Here is a 15,368-nt window from a genome sequence, read left to right as displayed (position 1 = left end):
CATGAGGCGTGGGTTCGAATCCCACCTCAGACAGAGCCCATTGAAAGTACCAAGCAATAACAAAGCAAACAAAGTCAAGAGAGAATTACCAGTTGCCAGGATGGCAGAGCGGTCTAAGGCGTTGCGTTCAGGTCGCAGTAACCCCAGGAGGCGTGGGATCGAATCCCACCTCAGACAGAGCCCATTGAAAGTACCAAGCAATAACAAAGCAAACACAGTAAAGAGAGCATTACCAGTTGCCAGGATGGCAGAGCGGTCTAAGGCGTTGCGTTCAGGTCGCAGTCTCCCCAGGAGACGTGCGTTCGAATCCCACTTCAGACAGAGCCCATTGAAAGTACCAGCAAGAACAAAGCAAACACATTCAAGAGAGCATTACCAGGTGCCAGGATGGCAGAGCGGTCTAAGGCGTTGCGTTCAGGTCGCAGTCTCCCCAGGAGGTGTGGGTTCGAATCCCACCTCAGACAGAGCCCATTGAAAGTACCAAGCAATAACAAAGCAAACAAAGTCAAGAGAGCATTACCAGTTGCCAGGATGGCAGAGCGGTCTAAGGCATTGCGTTCAGGTCGCAGTCTCCCCAGGAGGCGTGGGTTCGAATCCCACCTCAGACAGAGCCCATTGAAAGTACCAAGCAATAACAAAGCAAACAAAGTCAAGAGAGAATTACCAGTTGCCAGGATGGCAGAGCGGTCTAAGGCGTTGCGTTCAGGTCGCAGTAACCCAAGGAGGCGTGGGATCGAATCCCACCTCAGACAGAGCCCATTGAAAGTACCAAGCAATAACAAAGCAAACACAGTAAAGAGAGCATTACCAGTTGCCAGGATGGCAGAGCGGTCTAAGGCGTTGCGTTCAGGTCGCAGTCTCCCCAGGAGACGTGGGTTCGAATCCCACTTCAGACAGAGCCCATTGAAAGTACCAGCAAGAACAAAGCAAACAGATTCAAGAGAGCATTACCAGGTGCCAGGATGGCAGAGTGGTCAAAGGCGTTGCGTTCAGGTCGCAGTCTCCCCAGGAGGCGTGGGTTCGAATCCCACCTCAGACAGAGCCCATTGAAAGTACCAAGCAAGAAAAAAGCAAACACAGTCAAGAGAGAATTACCAGTTGCCAGGATGGCAGAGCGGTCTAAGGCGTTGCGTTCAGGTCGCAGTCTCCCCAGGAGGCGTGGGTTCGAATCCCACCTCAGACAGAGCCCATTGAAAGTACCAAGCAATAACAAAGCAAACAAAGTCAAGAGAGCATTACCAGTTGCCAGGATGGCAGAGCGGTCTAAGGCGTTGCGTTCAGGTCGCAGTCTCCCCATGAGGCGTGGGTTCGAATCCCACCTCAGACAGAACCCATTGAAAGTACCAAGCAATAACAAAGCAAACAAAGTCAAGAGAGAATTACCAGTTGCCAGGATGGCAGAGCGGTCTAAGGCGTTGCGTTCAGGTCGCAGTAACCCCAGGAGGCGCGGGATCGAATCCCACCTCAGACAGAGCCCATTGAAAGTACCAAGCAATAACAAAGCAAACACAGTAAAGAGAGCATTACCAGTTGCCAGGATGGCAGAGCGGTCTAAGGCGTTGCGTTCAGGTCGCAGTCTCCCCAGGAGGCGTGGGTTCGAATCCCGCCTCAGACATTGCCCATTGAAAGTACCAAGCAAGAACAAAGAAAACACAGTCAAGAGAGCATTACCAGCTGCCAGGATGGCAGAGCGGTCTAAGGCGTTGCGTTCAGGTCGCAGTCTCCCCAGGAGGCGTGGGTTCGAATCCCGCCTCAGACAGAGCCCATTGAAAGGACCAAGCAATAACAAAGCAAACAGAGTAAAGAGAGCATTACCAGTTGCCAGGATGGCAGAGCGGTCTAAGGCGTTGCGTTCAGGTCGCAGTCTCCCCAGGAGGCGTGGGTTCGAATCCCGCCTCAGACATTGCCCATTGAAAGTACCAAGCAAGAACAAAGAAAACACAGTCAAGAGAGCATTACCAGCTGCCAGGATGGCAGAGCGGTCTAAGGCGTTGCGTTCAGGTCGCAGTCTCCCCAGGAGGCGTGGGTTCGAATCCCACCTCAGACAGAGCCCATTGAAAGTACCGAACAATAACAAAGCAAACACAGTAAAGAGAGAATTACCAGTTGCCAGGATGGCAGAGCGGTCTAAGGCGTTGCGTTCAGGTCGCAGTCTCCCCAGGCGGCGTGGGTTCGAATCCCGCCTCAGACATTGCCCATTGAAAGTACCAAGCAAGAACAAAGCAAACACAGTCAAGAGAGAAGTACCAGTTGCCAGGATGGCAGAGCGGTCTAAGGCGTTGCGTTCAGATCGCAGTCTCCCCAGGAGGCATGGGTTCGAATCCCACCTCAGACAGAGCCCATTGAAAGTACCAAGCAAGAAAAAAGCAAACACAGTCAAGAGAGCATTACCAGGTGCCAGGATGGCAGAGCGGTCTAAGGCGTTGCGTTCAGGACGCAGTCACCCCAGGAGGCGTGGGTTCGAATCCCACCTCAGACAGAGCCCATTGAAAGTACCAAGCAAGAACAAAGCAAACACATTCAAGAGAGCATTACCAGATGCCAGGATGGCAGAGCGGTCAAAGGCGTTGCGTTCAGGTCGCAGTCTCCCCAGGAGGCGTGGGTTCGAATCCCACCTCAGACAGTGCCCATTGAAAGTACCAAGCAAGAACAAAGCAAACACAGTCAAGAGAGAATTACCAGTTGCCAGGATGGCAGAGCGGTCTAAGGCGTTGCGTTCAGGTCGCAGTCTCCCCAGGAGGCGTGGGTTCGAATCCCACCTCAGACAGAGCCCATTGAAAGTACCAAGCAAGAAAAAAGCAAACACAGTCAAGAGAGAATTACCAGTTGCCAGGATGGCAGAGCGGTTTAAGGCGTTGCGTTCAGGTCGCAGTCTCCCCAGGAGGCGTGGGTTCGAATCCCACCTCAGACAGAGCCCATTGAAAGTACCAAGCAATAACAAAGCAAACAAAGTCAAGAGAGCATTACCAGTTGCCAGGATGGCAGAGCGGTCTAAGGCGTTGCGTTCAGGTCGCAGTCTCCCCATGAGGCGTGGGTTCGAATCCCACCTCAGACAGAGCCCATTGAAAGTACCAAGCAATAACAAAGCAAACAAAGTCAAGAGAGAATTACCAGTTGCCAGGATGGCAGAGCGGTCTAAGGCGTTGCGTTCAGGTCGCAGTAACCCCAGGAGGCGTGGGATCGAATCCCACCTCAGACAGAGCCCATTGAAAGTACCAAGCAATAACAAAGCAAACACAGTAAAGAGAGCATTACCAGTTGCCAGGATGGCAGAGCGGTCTAAGGCGTTGCGTTCAGGTCGCAGTCTCCCCAGGAGACGTGCGTTCGAATCCCACTTCAGACAGAGCCCATTGAAAGTACCAGCAAGAACAAAGCAAACACATTCAAGAGAGCATTACCAGGTGCCAGGATGGCAGAGCGGTCTAAGGCGTTGCGTTCAGGTCGCAGTCTCCCCAGGAGGTGTGGGTTCGAATCCCACCTCAGACAGAGCCCATTGAAAGTACCAAGCAATAACAAAGCAAACAAAGTCAAGAGAGCATTACCAGTTGCCAGGATGGCAGAGCGGTCTAAGGCATTGCGTTCAGGTCGCAGTCTCCCCAGGAGGCGTGGGTTCGAATCCCACCTCAGACAGAGCCCATTGAAAGTACCAAGCAATAACAAAGCAAACAAAGTCAAGAGAGAATTACCAGTTGCCAGGATGGCAGAGCGGTCTAAGGCGTTGCGTTCAGGTCGCAGTAACCCAAGGAGGCGTGGGATCGAATCCCACCTCAGACAGAGCCCATTGAAAGTACCAAGCAATAACAAAGCAAACACAGTAAAGAGAGCATTACCAGTTGCCAGGATGGCAGAGCGGTCTAAGGCGTTGCGTTCAGGTCGCAGTCTCCCCAGGAGACGTGGGTTCGAATCCCACTTCAGACAGAGCCCATTGAAAGTACCAGCAAGAACAAAGCAAACAGATTCAAGAGAGCATTACCAGGTGCCAGGATGGCAGAGTGGTCAAAGGCGTTGCGTTCAGGTCGCAGTCTCCCCAGGAGGCGTGGGTTCGAATCCCACCTCAGACAGAGCCCATTGAAAGTACCAAGCAAGAAAAAAGCAAACACAGTCAAGAGAGAATTACCAGTTGCCAGGATGGCAGAGCGGTCTAAGGCGTTGCGTTCAGGTCGCAGTCTCCCCAGGAGGCGTGGGTTCGAATCCCACCTCAGACAGAGCCCATTGAAAGTACCAAGCAATAACAAAGCAAACAAAGTCAAGAGAGCCTTACCAGTTGCCAGGATGGCAGAGCGGTCTAAGGCGTTGCGTTCAGGTCGCAGTCTCCCCATGAGGCGTGGGTTCGAATCCCACCTCAGACAGAACCCATTGAAAGTACCAAGCAATAACAAAGCAAACAAAGTCAAGAGAGAATTACCAGTTGCCAGGATGGCAGAGCGGTCTAAGGCGTTGCGTTCAGGTCGCAGTAACCCCAGGAGGCGCGGGATCGAATCCCACCTCAGACAGAGCCCATTGAAAGTACCAAGCAATAACAAAGCAAACACAGTAAAGAGAGCATTACCAGTTGCCAGGATGGCAGAGCGGTCTAAGGCGTTGCGTTCAGGTCGCAGTCTCCCCAGGAGACGTGGGTTCGAATCCCACTTCAGACAGAGCCCATTGAAAGTACCAGCAAGAACAAAGCAAACACATTCAAGAGAGCATTACCAGGTGCCAGGATGGCAGAGCGGTCTAAGGCGTTGCGTTCAGGTCGCAGTCTCCCCAGGAGGTGTGGGTTCGAATCCCACCTCAGACAGAGCCCATTGAAAGTACCAAGCAATAACAAAGCAAACAAAGTCAAGAGAGCATTACCAGTTGCCAGGATGGCAGAGCGGTCTAAGGCATTGCGTTCAGGTCGCAGTCTCCCCAGGAGGCGTGGGTTCGAATCCCACCTCAGACAGAGCCCATTGAAAGTACCAAGCAATAACAAAGCAAACACAGTAAAGAGAGCATTACCAGTTGCCAGGATGGCAGAGCGGTCTAAGGCGTTGCGTTCAGGTCGCAGTCTCCCCAGGAGACGTGGGTTCGAATCCCACTTCAGACAGAGCCCATTGAAAGTACCAGCAAGAACAAAGCAAACAGATTCAAGAGAGCATTACCAGGTGCCAGGATGGCAGAGTGGTCAAAGACGCTGCGTTCAGGTCGCAGTCTCCCCAGGAGGTGTGGGTTCGAATCCCGCCTCAGACAGAGCCCATTGAAAGTACCAAGCAAGAACAAAGCAAACACAGTCAAGAGAGAGTTACCAGTTGCCAGGATGGCAGAGCGGCCTAAGGCGTTGCGTTCAGTTCGCAGTCTCCCCAGGAGGCGTGGGTTCGAATCCCACCTCAGACAGAGCCCATTGAAAGTACCAAGCAATAACAAAGCAAACACAGTCAAGAGAGAATTACCAGTTGCCAGGATGGCAGAGCGGTCTAAGGCGTTGCGTTCAGGTCGCAGTAACCCCAGGAGGCGTGGGTTCGAATCCCACCTCAGACAGAGCCCATTGAAAGTACCAAGCAATAACAAAGCAAACACAGTCAAGAGAGCATTACCAGTTGCCAGGATGGCAGTGCGGTCGAAGGCGTTGCGTTCAGGTCGCAGTAACCCCAGCAGGCGTGGGTTGGAATCCCACCTCAGACAGAGCCCATTGAAAGTACCAAGCAAGAACAAAGCAAACACATTGAAGAGAGCATTACCAGATGCCAGGATGGCAGAGTGGTCTAAGGCGTTGCGTTCAGGTCGCAGTCTCCCCAGGAGGCGTGGGTTCGAATCCCGCCTCAGATAGAGCCCATTGAAAGTACCAAGCAAGAACAAAGCAAACACAGTCAAGAGAGAGGCACCAGTTGCAAGGATGGCAGAGTTGTCTAAGGCGTTGCGTTCAGGTCGCAGTAACCCCAGGAGGTGTGGGTTCGAATCCCACCTCAGACAGAGCCCATTGATAGTACCAAGCAATAACAAAGCAAACACAGTCAAGAGAGCATTACCAGTTGCCAGGATGGCAGAGTTGTCTAAGGCGTTGCGTTCAGGTCGCAGTCTCCCCAGGAGGCGTGGGTTCGAATCCCGCCTCTGACAGTGCCAGTTGAACGTACCAAGCAAGAAAAAAGCAAACACAGTCAAGAGAGCATTACCAGATGCCAGGATGGCAGAGCGGTCTAAGGCGTTGCGTTCAGGTCGCAGTCTCCCCAGGAGGCGTGGGTTCGAATCCCAAGAACAAAGCAAACACATTCAAGAGCGCATTACCAGATGCCAGGATGGCAGAGTGGTCTAAGGCGTTGCGTTCAGGTCGCAGTCTCCCCAGGAGGCGTGGGTTCGAATCCCGCCTCAGACATTGCCCATTGAAAGTACCAAGCAAGAACAAAGCAAACACAGTCAAGAGAGCATTACCAGCTGCCAGGATGGCAGAGCGGTCTAAGGCGTTGCGTTCAGGTCGCAGTCTCCCCAGGAGGCGTGGGTTCGAATCCCACCTCAGACAGAGCCCATTGAAAGTACCGAACAATAACAAAGCAAACACAGTAAAGAGAGCATTACGAGTTGCCAGGATGGCAGAGCGGTCTAAGGCGTTGCGTTCAGGTCGCAGTCTCCCCAGGCGGCTTGGGTTCGAATCCCGCCTCAGACATTGCCCATTGAAAGTACCAAGCAAGAACAAAGCAAACACAGTCAAGAGAGAATTACCAGTTGCCAGGATGGCAGAGCGGTCTAAGGCGTTGCGTTCAGATCGCAGTCTCCCCAGGAGGCATGGGTTCGAATCCCACCTCAGACAGAGCCCATTGAAAGTACCAAGCAAGAAAAAAGCAAACACAGTCAAGAGAGCATTACCAGGTGCCAGGATGGCAGAGCGGTCTAAGGCGTTGCGTTCAGGACGCAGTCACCCCAGGAGGCGTGGGTTCGAATCCCACCTCAGACAGAGCCCATTGAAAGTACCAAGCAAGAACAAAGCAAACACATTCAAGAGAGCATTACCAGATGCCAGGATGGCAGAGCGGTCAAAGGCGTTGCGTTCAGGTCGCAGTCTCCCCAGGAGGCGTGGGTTCGAATCCCACCTCAGACAGTGCCCATTGAAAGTACCAAGCAAGAACAAAGCAAACACAGTCAAGAGAGAATTACCAGTTGCCAGGATGGCAGAGCGGTCTAAGGCGTTGCGTTCAGGTCGCAGTCTCCCCAGGAGGCGTGGGTTCGAATCCCACCTCAGACAGAGCCCATTGAAAGTACCAAGCAAGAAAAAAGCAAACACAGTCAAGAGAGAATTACCAGTTGCCAGGATGGCAGAGCGGTTTAAGGCGTTGCGTTCAGGTCGCAGTCTCCCCAGGAGGCGTGGGTTCGAATCCCACCTCAGACAGAGCCCATTGAAAGTACCAAGCAATAACAAAGCAAACAAAGTCAAGAGAGCATTACCAGTTGCCAGGATGGCAGAGTGGTCTAAGGCGTTGCGTTCAGGTCGCAGTCTCCCCATGAGGCGTGGGTTCGAATCCCACCTCAGACAGAGCCCATTGAAAGTACCAAGCAATAACAAAGCAAACAAAGTCAAGAGAGAATTACCAGTTGCCAGGATGGCAGAGCGGTCTAAGGCGTTGCGTTCAGGTCGCAGTAACCCCAGGAGGCGTGGGATCGAATCCCACCTCAGACAGAGCCCATTGAAAGTACCAAGCAATAACAAAGCAAACACAGTAAAGAGAGCATTACCAGTTGCCAGGATGGCAGAGCGGTCTAAGGCGTTGCGTTCAGGTCGCAGTCTCCCCAGGAGACGTGCGTTCGAATCCCACTTCAGACAGAGCCCATTGAAAGTACCAGCAAGAACAAAGCAAACACATTCAAGAGAGCATTACCAGGTGCCAGGATGGCAGAGCGGTCTAAGGCGTTGCGTTCAGGTCGCAGTCTCCCCAGGAGGTGTGGGTTCGAATCCCACCTCAGACAGAGCCCATTGAAAGTACCAAGCAATAACAAAGCAAACAAAGTCAAGAGAGCATTACCAGTTGCCAGGATGGCAGAGCGGTCTAAGGCATTGCGTTCAGGTCGCAGTCTCCCCAGGAGGCGTGGGTTCGAATCCCACCTCAGACAGAGCCCATTGAAAGTACCAAGCAATAACAAAGCAAACAAAGTCAAGAGAGAATTACCAGTTGCCAGGATGGCAGAGCGGTCTAAGGCGTTGCGTTCAGGTCGCAGTAACCCAAGGAGGCGTGGGATCGAATCCCACCTCAGACAGAGCCCATTGAAAGTACCAAGCAATAACAAAGCAAACACAGTAAAGAGAGCATTACCAGTTGCCAGGATGGCAGAGCAGTCTAAGGCGTTGCGTTCAGGTCGCAGTCTCCCCAGGAGGCGTGGGTTCGAATCCCACCTCAGACAGAGCCCATTGAAAGTACCAAGCAAGAAAAAAGCAAACACAGTCAAGAGAGAATTACCAGTTGCCAGGATGGCAGAGCGGTCTAAGGCGTTGCGTTCAGGTCGCAGTCTCCCCAGGAGGCGTGGGTTCGAATCCCACCTCAGACAGAGCCCATTGAAAGTACCAAGCAATAACAAAGCAAACAAAGTCAAGAGAGCATTACCAGTTGCCAGGATGGCAGAGCGGTCTAAGGCGTTGCGTTCAGGTCGCAGTCTCCCCATGAGGCGTGGGTTCGAATCCCACCTCAGACAGAACCCATTGAAAGTACCAAGCAATAACAAAGCAAACAAAGTCAAGAGAGAATTACCAGTTGCCAGGATGGCAGAGCGGTCTAAGGCATTGCGTTCAGGTCGCAGTCTCCCCAGGAGGCGTGGGTTCGAATCCCACCTCAGACAGAGCCCATTGAAAGTACCAAGCAATAACAAAGCAAACACAGTAAAGAGAGCATTACCAGTTGCCAGGATGGCAGAGCGGTCTAAGGCGTTGCGTTCAGGTCGCAGTCTCCCCAGGAGACGTGGGTTCGAATCCCACTTCAGACAGAGCCCATTGAAAGTACCAGCAAGAACAAAGCAAACAGATTCAAGAGAGCATTACCAGGTGCCAGGATGGCAGAGTGGTCAAAGACGCTGCGTTCAGGTCGCAGTCTCCCCAGGAGGTGTGGGTTCGAATCCCGCCTCAGACAGAGCCCATTGAAAGTACCAAGCAAGAACAAAGCAAACACAGTCAAGAGAGAGTTACCAGTTGCCAGGATGGCAGAGCGGCCTAAGGCGTTGCGTTCAGTTCGCAGTCTCCCCAGGAGGCGTGGGTTCGAATCCCACCTCAGACAGAGCCCATTGAAAGTACCAAGCAATAACAAAGCAAACACAGTCAAGAGAGAATTACCAGTTGCCAGGATGGCAGAGCGGTCTAAGGCGTTGCGTTCAGGTCGCAGTAACCCCAGGAGGCGTGGGTTCGAATCCCACCTCAGACAGAGCCCATTGAAAGTACCAAGCAATAACAAAGCAAACACAGTCAAGAGAGCATTACCAGTTGCCAGGATGGCAGTGCGGTCGAAGGCGTTGCGTTCAGGTCGCAGTAACCCCAGCAGGCGTGGGTTGGAATCACACCTCAGACAGAGCCCATTGAAAGTACCAAGCAAGAACAAAGCAAACACATTGAAGAGAGCATTACCAGATGCCAGGATGGCAGAGTGGTCTAAGGCGTTGCGTTCAGGTCGCAGTCTCCCCAGGAGGCGTGGGTTCGAATCCCGCCTCAGATAGAGCCCATTGAAAGTACCAAGCAAGAACAAAGCAAACACAGTCAAGAGAGAGGTACCAGTTGCAAGGATGGCAGAGTTGTCTAAGGCATTGCGTTCAGGTCGCAGTAACCCCAGGAGGTGTGGGTTCGAATCCCACCTCAGACAGAGCCCATTGATAGTACCAAGCAATAACAAAGCAAACACAGTCAAGAGAGCATTACCAGTTGCCAGGATGGCAGAGTTGTCTAAGGCGTTGCGTTCAGGTCGCAGTCTCCCCAGGAGGCGTGGGTTCGAATCCCGCCTCTGACAGAGCCAGTTGAACGTACCAAGCAAGAAAAAAGCAAACACAGTCAAGAGAGCATTACCAGTTGCCAGGATGGCAGAGCGGTCTAAGGCGTTGCGTTCAGGTCGCAGTCTCCCCAGGAGGCGTGGGTTCGAACCCCACCTCAGACAGTGCCCATTGAAAGTACCAAGCAAGAACAAAGCAAACACAGTCAAGAGAGCATTACCAGATGCCAGGATGGCAGAGCGGTCTAAGGCGTTGCGTTCAGGTCGCAGTCTCCCCAGGAGGCGTGGGTTCGAATCCCAAGAACAAAGCAAACACATTCAAGAGCGCATTACCAGATGCCAGGATGGCAGAGTGGTCTAAGGCGTTGCGTTCAGGTCGCAGTCTCCCCAGGAGGCGTGGGTTCGAATCCCGCCTCAGACATTGCCCATTGAAAGTACCAAGCAAGAACAAAGCAAACACAGTCAAGAGAGCATTACCAGCTGCCAGGATGGCAGAGCGGTCTAAGGCGTTGCGTTCAGGTCGCAGTCTCCCCAGGAGGCGTGGGTTCGAATCCCACCTCAGACAGAGCCCATTGAAAGTACCGAACAATAACAAAGCAAACACAGTAAAGAGAGCATTACCAGTTGCCAGGATGGCAGAGCGGTCTAAGGCGTTGCGTTCAGGTCGCAGTCTCCCCAGGAGACGTGGGTTCGAATCCCACTTCAGACATTGCCCATTGAAAGTACCAAGCAAGAACAAAGCAAACACAGTCAAGAGAGCATTACCAGTTGCCAGGATGGCAGAGCGGTCTAAGGCGTTGCGTTCAGGTCGCAGTAACCCCAGGAGGCGTGGGTTCGAATCCCACCTCAGACAGAGCCCATTGAAAGTACCAAGCAATAACAAAGCAAACACAGTCAAGAGAGCATTACCAGTTGCCAGGATGGCAGAACGGTCTAAGGCGTTGCGTTCAGATCGCAGTCTCCCCAGGAGGCATGGGTTCGAATCCCACCTCAGACAGAGCCCATTGAAAGTACCAAGCAAGAAAAAAGCAAACACAGTCAAGAGAGCATTACCAAGTGCCAGGATGGCAGAGCGGTCTAAGGCGTTGCGTTCAGGTCGCAGTCTCCCCAGGAGGCGTGGGTTCGAATCCCACCTCAGACAGAGCCCATTGAAAGTACCGAACAATAACAAAGCAAACACAGTAAAGAGAGCATTACCAGTTGCCAGGATGGCAGAGCGGTCTAAGGCGTTGCGTTCAGGTCGCAGTCTCCCCAGGAGGCGTGGGTTCGAATCCCGCCTCAGACATTGCCCATTGAAAGTACCAAGCAAGAACAAAGCAAACACAGTCAAGAGAGCATTACCAGTTGCCAGGATGGCAGAGCGGTCTAAGGCGTTGCGTTCAGGTCGCAGTAACCCCAGGAGGCGTGGGTTCGAATCCCACCTCAGACAGAGCCCATTGAAAGTACCAAGCAATAACAAAGCAAACACAGTCAAGAGAGCATTACCAGTTGCCAGGATGGCAGAGCGGTCTAAGGCGTTGCGTTCAGATCGCAGTCTCCCCAGGAGGCATGGGTTCGAATCCCACCTCAGACAGAGCCCATTGAAAGTACCAAGCAAGAAAAAAGCAAACACAGTCAAGAGAGCATTACCAAGTGCCAGGATGGCAGAGCGGTCTAAGGCGTTGCTTTCAGGTCGCAGTCTCCCCAGGAGGCGTGTGTTCGAATCCCACCTCAGACAGAGCCCATTGAAAGTACCAAGCAATAACCAAGCAAACACAGTCAAGAGAGCATTACCAGTTGCCAGGATGGCAGAGTGGTCTAAGGCGTTGCGTTCAGGTCGCAGTCTCCCCAGGAGGCGTGGGTTCGAATCCCGCCTCAGATAGAGCCCATTGAAAGTACCAAGCAAGAACAAAGCAAACACAGTCAAGAGAGAGGTACCAGGTGCCAGGATGGCAGAGCGGTCTAAGGCGTTGCGTTCAGGACGCAGTCACCCCAGGAGGCGTGGGTTCGAATCCCACCTCAGACAGAGCCCATTGAAAGTACCAAGCAAGAACAAAGCAAACACATTCAAGAGAGCATTACCAGATGCCAGGATGGCAGAGCGGTCAAAGGCGTTGCGTTCAGGTCGCAGTCTCCCCAGGAGGCGTGGGTTCGAATCCCACCTCAGACAGTGCCCATTGAAAGTACCAAGCAAGAACAAAGCAAACACAGTCAAGAGAGAGTTACCAGTTGCCAGGATGGCAGAGCGGCCTAAGGCGTTGCGTTCAGTTCGCAGTCTCCCCAGGAGGCGTGGGTTCGAATCCCACCTCAGACAGAGCCCATTGAAAGTACCAAGCAATAACAAAGCAAACACAGTCAAGAGAGCATTACCAGTTGCCAGGATGGCAGTGCGGTCGAAGGCGTTGCGTTCAGGTCGCAGTAACCCCAGCAGGCGTGGGTTGGAATCCCACCTCAGACAGAGCCCATTGAAAGTACCAAGCAAGAACAAAGCAAACACATTGAAGAGAGCATTACCAGATGCCAGGATGGCAGAGTGGTCTAAGGCGTTGCGTTCAGGTCGCAGTCTCCCCAGGAGGCGTGGGTTCGAATCCCGCCTCAGATAGAGCCCATTGAAAGTACCAAGCAAGAACAAAGCAAACACAGTCAAGAGAGAGGTACCAGTTGCAAGGATGGCAGAGTTGTCTAAGGCGTTGCGTTCAGGTCGCAGTAACCCCAGGAGGTGTGGGTTCGAATCCCACCTCAGACAGAGCCCATTGATAGTACCAAGCAATAACAAAGCAAACACAGTCAAGAGAGCATTACCAGTTGCCAGGATGGCAGAGTTGTCTAAGGCGTTGCGTTCAGGTCACAGTCTCCCCAGGAGGCGTGGGTTCGAATCCCGCCTCTGACAGAGCCAGTTGAACGTACCAAGCAAGAAAAAAGCAAACACAGTCAAGAGAGCATTACCAGTTGCCAGGATGGCAGAGCGGTCTAAGCCGTTGCGTTCAGGTCGCAGTCTCCCCAGGAGGCGTGGGTTCGAACCCCACCTCAGACAGTGCCCATTGAAAGTACCAAGCAAGAACAAAGCAAACACAGTCAAGAGAGCATTACCAGATGCCAGGATGGCAGAGCGGTCTAAGGCGTTGCGTTCAGGTCGCAGTCTCCCCAGGAGGCGTGGGTTCGAATCCCAAGAACAAAGCAAACACATTCAAGAGAGCATTACCAGATGCCAGGATGGCAGAGTGGTCTAAGGCGTTGCGTTCAGGTCGCAGTCTCCCCAGGAGGCGTGGGTTCGAATCCCGCCTCAGACAGTGCCCATTGAAAGTACCAAGCAAGAACAAAGCAAACACATTCAAGAGAGCATTACCAGATGCCAGGATGGCAGAGTGGTCTAAGGCGTTGCGTTCAGGTCGCAGTCTCCCCAGGAGGCGTGGGTTCGAATCCCGCCTCAGACAGAGCCCATTGAAAGTACCAAGCAAGAACAAAGCAAACACAGTCAAGAGAGAGGTACCAGTTGCCAGGATGGCAGAGCGGTCTAAGGCGTTGCGTTCAGGTCGCAGTCTCCCCAGGAGACGTGGGTTCGAATCCCACTTCAGACAGAGCCCATTGAAAGTACCAGCAAGAACAAAGCAAACACATTCAAGAGAGCATTACCAGGTGCCAGGATGGCAGAGCGGTCTAAGGCGTTGCGTTCAGGTCGCAGTCTCCCCAGGAGGTGTGGGTTCGAATCCCACCTCAGACAGAGCCCATTGAAAGTACCAAGCAATAACAAAGCAAACAAAGTCAAGAGAGCATTACCAGTTGCCAGGATGGCAGAGCGGTCTAAGGCATTGCGTTCAGGTCGCAGTCTCCCCAGGAGGCGTGGGTTCGAATCCCACCTCAGACAGAGCCCATTGAAAGTACCAAGCAATAACAAAGCAAACACAGTAAAGAGAGCATTACCAGTTGCCAGGATGGCAGAGCGGTCTAAGGCGTTGCGTTCAGGTCGCAGTCTCCCCAGGAGACGTGGGTTCGAATCCCACTTCAGACAGAGCCCATTGAAAGTACCAGCAAGAACAAAGCAAACAGATTCAAGAGAGCATTACCAGGTGCCAGGATGGCAGAGTGGTCAAAGACGCTGCGTTCAGGTCGCAGTCTCCCCAGGAGGTGTGGGTTCGAATCCCGCCTCAGACAGAGCCCATTGAAAGTACCAAGCAAGAACAAAGCAAACACAGTCAAGAGAGAGTTACCAGTTGCCAGGATGGCAGAGCGGCCTAAGGCGTTGCGTTCAGTTCGCAGTCTCCCCAGGAGGCGTGGGTTCGAATCCCACCTCAGACAGAGCCCATTGAAAGTACCAAGAAATAACAAAGCAAACACAGTCAAGAGAGAATTACCAGTTGCCAGGATGGCAGAGCGGTCTAAGGCGTTGCGTTCAGGTCGCAGTAACCCCAGGAGGCGTGGGTTCGAATCCCACCTCAGACAGAGCCCATTGAAAGTACCAAGCAATAACAAAGCAAACACAGTCAAGAGAGCATTACCAGTTGCCAGGATGGCAGTGCGGTCGAAGGCGTTGCGTTCAGGTCGCAGTAACCCCAGCAGGCGTGGGTTGGAATCCCACCTCAGACAGAGCCCATTGAAAGTACCAAGCAAGAACAAAGCAAACACATTGAAGAGAGCATTACCAGATGCCAGGATGGCAGAGTGGTCTAAGGCGTTGCGTTCAGGTCGCAGTCTCCCCAGGAGGCGTGGGTTCGAATCCCGCCTCAGATAGAGCCCATTGAAAGTACCAAGCAAGAACAAAGCAAACACAGTCAAGAGAGAGGTACCAGTTGCAAGGATGGCAGAGTTGTCTAAGGCGTTGCGTTCAGGTCGCAGTAACCCCAGGAGGTGTGGGTTCGAATCCCACCTCAGACAGAGCCCATTGATAGTACCAAGCAATAACAAAGCAAACACAGTCAAGAGAGCATTACCAGTTGCCAGGATGGCAGAGTTGTCTAAGGCGTTGCGTTCAGGTCGCAGTCTCCCCAGGAGGCGTGGGTTCGAATCCCGCCTCTGACAGAGCCAGTTGAACGTACCAAGCAAGAAAAAAGCAAACACAGTCAAGAGAGCATTACCAGTTGCCAGGATGGCAGAGCGGTCTAAGGCGTTGCGTTCAGGTCGCAGTCTCCCCAGGAGGCGTGGGTTCGAACCCCACCTCAGACAGTGCCCCTTGAAAGTACCAAGCAAGAACAAAGCAAACACAGTCAAGAGAGCATTACCAGATGCCAGGATGGCAGAGCGGTCTAAGGCGTTGCGTTCAGGTCGCAGTCTCCCCAGGAGGCGTGGGTTCGAATCCCAAGAACAAAGCAAATACATTCAAGAGCGCATTACCAGATGCCAGGATGGCAGAGTGGTCTAAGGCGTTGCGTTCAGGTCGCAGTCTCCCCAGGAGGCGTGGGTTCGAATCCCGCCTCAGACATTGCCCATTGAAAGTACCAAGCAAGAACAAAGCTAACACAGTCAAGAGAGCATTACCAGCTGCCA

This window comes from Idiotropiscis lumnitzeri, unplaced genomic scaffold (genome assembly GCF_059441095.1).
Source record: "Idiotropiscis lumnitzeri isolate Australia: NSW breed Sydney's pygmy pipehorse unplaced genomic scaffold, RoL_Ilum_1.0 HiC_scaffold_23, whole genome shotgun sequence".
Taxonomy (NCBI): Eukaryota; Metazoa; Chordata; class Actinopteri; order Syngnathiformes; family Syngnathidae; genus Idiotropiscis; species Idiotropiscis lumnitzeri.
This window is presented reverse-complemented; position numbering follows the sequence as displayed.